The sequence below is a fragment of the Suncus etruscus genome, chromosome 1, assembly GCF_024139225.1.
Source record: "Suncus etruscus isolate mSunEtr1 chromosome 1, mSunEtr1.pri.cur, whole genome shotgun sequence".
NCBI lineage: Eukaryota > Metazoa > Chordata > Mammalia > Eulipotyphla > Soricidae > Suncus > Suncus etruscus.
This window is the reverse complement of record NC_064848.1, coordinates 13355595-13363960: the sequence shown is the minus strand read 5'-3', so window position 1 is coordinate 13363960 and position 8366 is coordinate 13355595. Positions and strand designations below refer to the sequence as shown.

General features: G+C 45.4%; 1 protein-coding gene across 1 annotated transcript in view; it reads left to right on the top strand.

Moving 5' to 3' along the window:
- Positions 1-1144: 1144 nt before the first annotated feature.
- EDC3 (enhancer of mRNA decapping 3) overlaps positions 1145-8366 on the top strand; it is a 47513-nt gene continuing 40291 nt past the window's right edge. The window contains 1 exon segment of the mRNA XM_049777892.1: positions 1145-1263. The gene's annotated coding sequence lies outside the window, so the exon portion shown is untranslated.

Below are 8366 nucleotides of genomic sequence, written 5' to 3'. Positions count from 1 at the left end.
GACCATATGGATCAAATGATCAATTTGATCCCGGGGATCAAATCCGGGTTGGCAGAGTGCAAGGCAAATGCCCTACTCTCTGTGCTAACGTTCCAGTTCCCAGACTTTAAATTCTTACAACTCTCTACCAAACCCCATCCTGGTATCCCCCTCAAAGCTAGTAAGTCTAAAAATCCACTGCGACCAAGAGATAGTACAGCCAGCAGAAACCCAGAGCACTGAGCCCAGTGCAGCAAGAAAACAAAACCCCGGGGAAAAGGAGTGGCAGCGCTTCTTCACTTCTTTCTGTGCAGAAGCCACTGCAGGGCAGTGCTGGAAAACAGGCGGAAACTTATAAACTTGTACTTGAAAAGCGCTATTAAATTTTCTTTCCTTTTAAATGAGTGTTTTGTAAGCGTCAATAGAATCAAGAGACTCAAACTACAACAACCTAAATTTAAAATGGACCTGTTAACACTGGTTAACCAGGGAGGCGGAAGGGTGAAGGTTGGGAACTTTGAAGGAGGGAGGTCAACACTGGTGGTGGGAATGGTCCGAATTCACTGTCATTATATGCCTGAACTACAACCTTGAAGGACTTGTCATTCACAATGGTCTCACAATAAATAAACTTAAAAGTTTTTAATCCACACTAGGTTGCCATTTGGGCTTATTTCGGCTCTACTCGGAGGTTCACTCCTGTTGGGTTCAACCAAAATCCGGATCGTCCAAGTGTACGATCGCTCAGGCCTTGAATTTCCTCTTTTCACGAGTGGCGGAGTCGGCCTGTATACCAAGGTCCCAAGGTAGGCTTTCTACCATCAAGAGGCCCAGCCCAGGACCTCCTCATCGGATCCGCGTTCGGTGTAGGGTAGGAGAGGAGGAAAAGCGAGGGCTTTTAGCGAAGAAAACAAGAGCCGAAGACCACCATTCAGGGAGCCTGAATGATCCGAGCGGGTAGGATGCAGAAGGTGTCACGCGCGCCTCTGAACCCCGCATCTCAGGCCAGGAGCCGCGCTCTTCCGGGTTTCCCCGGCGGCGCACAGGAAGTGACGTCACATAGAGCGACGCGTCTGAGCCCTGCATCGTAGGCTAGGAGCCGCGCTCTTCCGGGTTTCCCCGGCGGCGCGCGGGAAGTGACGTCACATACCGCGCCGCGCGGCGGCCGTGGTGGTAGTGGTGGGTGGGCGGGGATTGATTAGCCCCCCTCCGGCCGCCGGGTGTTGTGGTGTCTTGGGGGTCTCTGGTGTACGGAGGCGGCGTGGGCCCCCCGACGGCGTGGAGGTGGGAGCGAGGGGAGGCGGTTGGTTGGTTGGGGGGGTCGGCTTGTGGTTGGGGGCTTCTGGGGTGACTCGGCTGCTTCGGGCTTCCAGCATCCATCCAGGCCTCGTTGGCTTTTCTCGAGCCCGGGGGGCTGCCTGCCCCTTGGCAAGTAGGGGGGTCGCTTCGGGGGTCTGGTTTGAATGGGGAGGTGGAAGACAGGATATCCTGAGTCGTCGGGGCATGGAGGGAGGCTGGGAGAGGCGAGCCTGGTCTCTGCGTGTAGCTCCCCACACCCCCCAATTGCTGCTGTAGCTCGGGCCCATCCGGCTTTAATTTACCTTAGGTGCCTGGTAGGGGGATGGCGCGAACCCCACATTCGTGAACAGCTAACTCTAAGGACAGAGGGGGTCAGGGTGCTGGAGGGACGGAGGGGAAGCGTCGGGAGAAGTTCCTAAGCGCTTCTGGGGCTCTGCTCTTTGGGGGCACTCCCCCACACACACACACACACACACTCACAGACACCGGGTTCCCACTTGCGATTGCTCAAAGCTTGAGTCTTTACCCCCATTTGCAAAGTTACTCATCGAATGAATCCGAGACGGACCTGTTGAGTGTGCCCCGGTGTTTGGGATGTGTGTGTGGGTGGCCTAGCTCTCCTCCCCATCTTGGCCACTGGGTTGCAAACTTTTAACAAGTCCAGACCACAGAATCTACCCCACCCCATCCCACCCACTTCTGTCTTCTGTGGTGTTTTAGAATAGAGTAAGGAGTGAGGTTTTTATTTTCTCCCCGAAGCACAAACTTAACCTAATTCATAGATCCTGCTGTCCCATCCAGGCATCAACTTGATTTCAGTTTTCTTTTTTGTAAATGACTGACTAGGCATACTTAGCGCAGATTCCCCATTTGAGTCATCACTTGAAGATGGTAACAAGCATCTTTTTGATTACTGTTGAGTTTTTTTGTTTTGTTTTTGGGGCCTCACTTGGCAGTGCTGGTGGGGGAACACACGCAATACCTGGCTGAGAATGACCATGTAAGGCCTTAACTTCTTGGTTGTAAATTCGTAATCGTAACCTCTGTACTATCTTTCTGGACTACTCAAGGTTTTTATTTTTATTATTATTATTATTATTATCATTTTTTAATCCCAGCCTCATATTTTACATCATAACACAGTGATTCACGTGAGCACGCCCATTGGAATTATTCATGTAGACAGAAAGAAACAAACATTTGCCTTTTTATTTATTTTCCAAGGGTGCTCTCTGACGTTTTCTATTTCATGAAAAGTTACTTGGTTACCACTCGCTAACGTGACTGACAAAGACCTGTAGCTTGAAAAACATAAAGTAGGGCAGCATTACTCAACCCTTTAATCATGACCCTCTTGCGACTTGTATACTTAATATGGCGACTCTATTCTCTTGCCACAGTTATAATCTATGCTGTTTTAATCTGTATTCCCCATAGGATAACCTGGGGCCAGCAGGAGTCCATATATCCATCCCTTTGAGAAACCTTGGGCAAGATAATGTTTAAGATCTCTCAGATTCTCAATGCAAAATGGAAAATGTGTCATTGTTGTAAGCAGCTAATGATGGGATTACTAAAGTTTTTCTAAATTAAGCTAGAACAACATTGCGAAACGGTAATAGCGTAGCAATTTTATTAGGACATTTCCTAAATCTTTATACTGATATTTCTGATTGGTGAGCCAGAAAAATTGATAGTTTGTGTTAAAATGAGCGAGTTCTAGCTTTGAATTTGCAAGTCTAGAGAGGTTTGTTTATGGATACAATATATTCTGGGATTCTAGTTGAGGCCTCATTGCTTTTGTAGACATTAATATCTAAAGTGTTTGAAACTTTATCTAGAAATGTACCTTTCAAATTTGTTGCTTTTTTGAAGTAAAGGAAATCTCATTTAGTTAAGATTTTTCCCCCAAGACAGCTTAATGAAAAGGAGGGATATATATGAGAGGTTTTAATTGGGTCCAGACGATTCAGTTACACAAGTTAATAAAGTTAGAAATTGACTTAGGAGGAATTCATATAATAAAAAGATATTTGAGGAGCCAGAGAGATAGCACAGCGGTAGGACATTTGTCTTGCAAGCAGCCGATCCAGGAGGGACAGTGATTCGAATCCTGGCATCCCAAATGGTCCCCCGAGCCTGCCAGGAGTGATTTCTCAGTACAGAGCCAGGAGTAACCCCTGAGCGCTGCTGAGGGTGACCCCCCCAAAAAAAAAAACCCCAAAACCAACGAAGATAATTCAGATAATCCTAATGACTATAAAACGATATTTGCATCTCAGGATTCAAGATGGTGAGTCAGTGGTGTAGTTAGGTTTTGAGAACTACTATATTACCCATTGCACTTCATGTTGGTGCTTGTTGACTTACACTGGAGAATTAGGTCTGGATATTCTCCAAGAGTAAGTTAATTTGTGGATAGAAATTGAAAGGAACTGGGCCCGGAGAGATAGCACAGCAGCGTTTGCCTTGCAAGCAGCCGATCCAGGACCAAAGGTGGTTGGTTCGAATCCCGGTGTCCCATATGGTCCCCTGTGCCTGCCAGGAGCTATTTCTGAGCAGATAGCCTGAGCAATGCTGGGTGTGACCCAAAAACCAAAAAAAGAAAAAAAAAAAAGAAAAAGAAATTGAAAGGAGCTGAGACCAGAGACATAGATAATGGCCTAAGCACATGAACATATATGTTCCATTCTTAGCACACCTGGTTCCTGGGGCATGCTGGGTGTGGCCCCTAAATTAAAATTAAAAAGTTGAAAGATGGAATTTGCCATCTTGTATAAGGGGGTAAGGCAGAAGTTTGTGGGCAATAGCCCACAGTACCCAGAGGGTCTGTATGTGGTTATGGGCTCGAACCAGTTGTGTTGGAGATTGAATCAGGTTTGATTCTGCTAGACAAGTTCCTGGACTCCTGTACTATCTATGTACCTCCGAAATTTGTCAAAGTTTGAAAAGTAACTTTTTTGATACTTGATATAGATTTGCTTTGACATGAGTGATTTTTTCCCCCATCTTACAATTTCTTTCTATTTGGGGTAAGTGGTCTTAGAAGGCATTTGGGTGGGGGGGGATGAAGTCATACTTAGTGATGCTCAGAGCTCTTGTCTCTTCAAGAAACATTTCTGGTGGGCTCCAGGAACAAAAGTGGCACAGGGAATCAAACTTGGGTCAACCTCATGCAAGGCAAGCACTTTACCAACATTGTGCTATCACTCTGGACCCTTTGTGTGTGTGTGTATGTATGTATGTATGTATGTATGTGTGTGTGTGTGTGTGTGTGTATATATATATATATATATGTGCATGTCTGTGTAAAATCTTTAACCTTAGTATCAAAACAGTACTACTACCCATAATCTGTTGATTGTTACTGTTCTTTTTTTTTGGGGGGGTTACACTCAGCAGCGCTCAGGGGTTACACCTGGCTCTATACTCAGAAATCACTCCTGGCAGGCTCGGGGAACAATATGGGATTCCGGGATGCGAACCTCGTCCTTCTGCGTCTTACTACTGTGCAATCTCTCTGGCCCCGGTTGTTACTGTTCTTTGAAGACAATGGGTTACCCCTTTTGTCTGGATGCATTCCTGTACCAGATTAGATAGAAGCTATAGGTCCTTAATTAGGTTTTAATTTTGTGTGTGTGTGTGTGTGTGTGTGGGATCACACCTGCCTCTGATGCTCAGAGGTTTCTTCTGACTCTGCACTCAGGACTTACTCCTAGTACTGCACAGGGGACCATACGGGATTCTTGAGATCAAATCCTGGTCAGCTGCATGCAAAGCAAGTATGCTATCCATTGTACTATTGCTCCAGCCCCCTTAGTTAGATTTATTTGTGACTTATGGGTCATTTGTGAACTGCCATAATTGTATGATGGTATGTCATTTTGATATATGTGCTTTATCTAAAGAGAAGTGCCACAATGTTCTGTTCTCAGTGTGGCATTCAGTAGTCTGGAATCATTAGCGTTTAGTATAAGAATCTTTGTTGCTGTTTGGTTTCCCTTTTTTGGAGGGGAAACTCCCACACCGGTCTGTGCTCAGACGTTAACTTTTGGCAGTGCTGGAAAACCATATGGGATGTTGGGGATTGAACTTGAGTTGGCCACATGCAAGCAAACACCCTGTACTATTTATTGCTCTGGCCCTGAATTTATAATTCTTTTTTTTTTTTTTTTTGGTTTTTGGGGCCACACTCGTTTGATACCCAGGGGGGACTTCCTTGGCTAGCACTTGCAAGGCAGACACCTTACCTCTAGTGCCACCTCCCCGGCCCCGAATTTATAATTCTTTATTTGTAATACCCTCAAACTGGGAATAACCTTATTAACTCCACAGAAAGGATAAATACATCAAGGTATCATTAAATACTATGAGGTATCCTTAAATACTATTTGAGAAAGAATGAACTAATATTACAGATGTAGTCATGAGCTAAAGAAGCTACATTTTTTTTTTTTTTTTTTTTTTTTTTTGGTTTTTGGGCCACACCCGGTAACGCTCAGGGGTTACTCCTGGCTATGTGCTCAGAAGTTTGCTCCTGGCTTGGGGGACCATATGGGACACCGGGGGATCGAACCGCGGTCCGTCCAAGGTTAGCGCAGGCAAGGCAGGCACCTTACCTTTAGCGCCACCGCCCGGCCCCAAGAAGCTACATTTTTTGCTGACTCAAACCCAGGTCTTATGCAGGGATCTCAAACCCAATTTACCTGGGGGCCGCAGGAGGCAAAGTCGGGGTGATACTTGAGTGCAAAGTCAGCAGTAAGCCTTGAACATTGGGGGTTGTGACCCAAACAACTAAAACAAAACAAAACAAAAAAAGATTCCTCTAGGGCAGGGCCTCAAAATGTTGTACGGAGGGCTGCTAACGGCCCGCGGGCCGCGAGTTTGAGACCCCTGTAATGGAAAGCAAGTGTTCTGGTACTGAACCATGTCCCTGGGCCACCAAATACTTTACAAAAGAACCGTGATCATTCTATTATATATATATAAAAAAAGGGGGGGGACAGACTGAGAATGAATTCCCCCCCTCATAAGCCCATGCTTTCTCTCAAATACATATTACTCTTTCCTCGGGTTCTTCTATAAACCACTTTTTGGTGGGAGGACCTGGTTGCTCATGGCTCAACACACAGAAATTACCCCGGGCAGGCTGGGGGACCATATAGTATGTCAGGGATTGAATACAGGTCAGCCGTGCAAGGCAAATACTCTTATCCAGTGTGCAGTTGCTTTGGCCCCATAAACAACTCTCCCCCTAATTAATCACCATGAGAAACAGAGATTACAAGTTGTTTAAAATTGAGTTTTTTCATCATAGTGTTCCAACATCCATTCCTTCACCATTGTTTGTTTATTTCCCATCACCAATTTTCCATTACCTTCTACTTACTCCCCTTTACTTCAATGCAGATACTTCTCTGATTTTGTTTACTAGAGTTCTTTCTGAGTTTTGCTAGTGGTTTTTCAATCTTGTTTTATTCTTTCAAAGAACCAGCTCTTGGTTTCATTAATCTTTTGGATTGTTTTTATGGGATTCCACTTAATAAATTTCTGCTCTAAGTTTTAGTACTTTTTTTACTTCTGTCTGCTTTATGGTCCTTTTGTTGGTAATTTTCCAGTTTCTTGAGATCTTGTTTGGGGGTTCTAGCAGCTGGTACTCTTGAGGCATCCAGGATGTGAGTGCATGTGCTTTAGCTCTAGGGACTTTAAGCAATTATGTCTTTAACTGTTGCTTCTACTTTTTTTTGTTTGTGGGGGTCACACCTGGCAATGCTCAGGCTGGCTCTGTGCTCAGAAATTGCTTCTGACAGACATGGGGAACCATATGGGATGCCAGGTTTGAACCACACCATTTGTCCTGGATCAGCTGCGTGCAAGACAAATGCCCTGTGCTATCTCTCTGGCCCCATGTCTTCTATTTTTCATGACAGACATTAAGCCAAAGTGTTTTGATTTTAGTTGGATGAGTATGTGTATTTGTATGTAACATTTTTGGTATTACTCAAAGTCACACCTGGCAGTGCTCAGGGAACTGGGTGTCTTTCAGGGGATCTAACCAGAATCAGCTGCATACAACGCAAGTACCTTAACCCTTGTTCTTTCTCCAGCCCTTACTTTATTCAGTATACTTTCATGCCTGTGTTAGCAATTTTCTGACTATTGGCTTACTTGACTTTCTATGTCGAACGTTTGCATGGATTATTCTCAGCAGTTTGTTTTTAAAACTGTATTAAGTTGGGGCCGGACCGATAGCACAGCCGTAGGCATTTGCCTTGCACTAGGCCAACAGAGGACAGACCCTGGTTTGAATCCCGGGATCCCATATGGTCCCTTGAGCCTGCCAAGAGTGACTTTGGAGCACAGAGCCAGGAGTAACCCCAGAACGCCGCTGGGTGTGACCCCAAAACCAAAAACAAAAAACTGTTGTAAGTTGAATCCAGAAATTTATATGTGGATATTTAGAAGCTCTATATTTTGAGTGATTAACCTCTGTCAAATTTGTTACTACCAGTTTCTTCATTGATTGAGTAAATTACTGATTGTCAAGTGAGACATGCTCATTGACAAGATACACAGGATCCCTTGCCTTTGTGTATCTGACTCTCAACTGAGATAATGTTTTAAATTAAAAGTCTTGTGGCCTAGGGCCGGAGAGATAGCATGGAGATAGCAAGTTTACCTTGCATGCAGAAGGACGATGATTTGAATCCCAGCATCCCATATGGTCCCCCGTGCCTGCTGGAGCGATTTCTGAGTGTAGAACCAGGAGTAACCCCTGAGCGATGCCGGGTGTGACCTCCCCCACAAAAAAAGTCTTGGGGCTGGAGCGGTGGCGCAAGCGCTAGCCTAGGATGAACCATGGTTCAATCCCCCAGCATCCTATATGGTCCCTCAAGCCAGGAGTGATTTCTGAGCGCATAGCTGGGAGTAAACCCCAGAGCGTCACCAGGTGTGCTCCCCCCCCAAAAAAAAGTCTGAAGTCCTAGTGTTGGGTGAGGCCTTTCTCCCCATAGTGCTTTTACCCCTTATCTCGGTGGGTCTGAAGAGGGGTGAAATAATTTCACAGGCAGTCAGTTAAAGTTTCATAG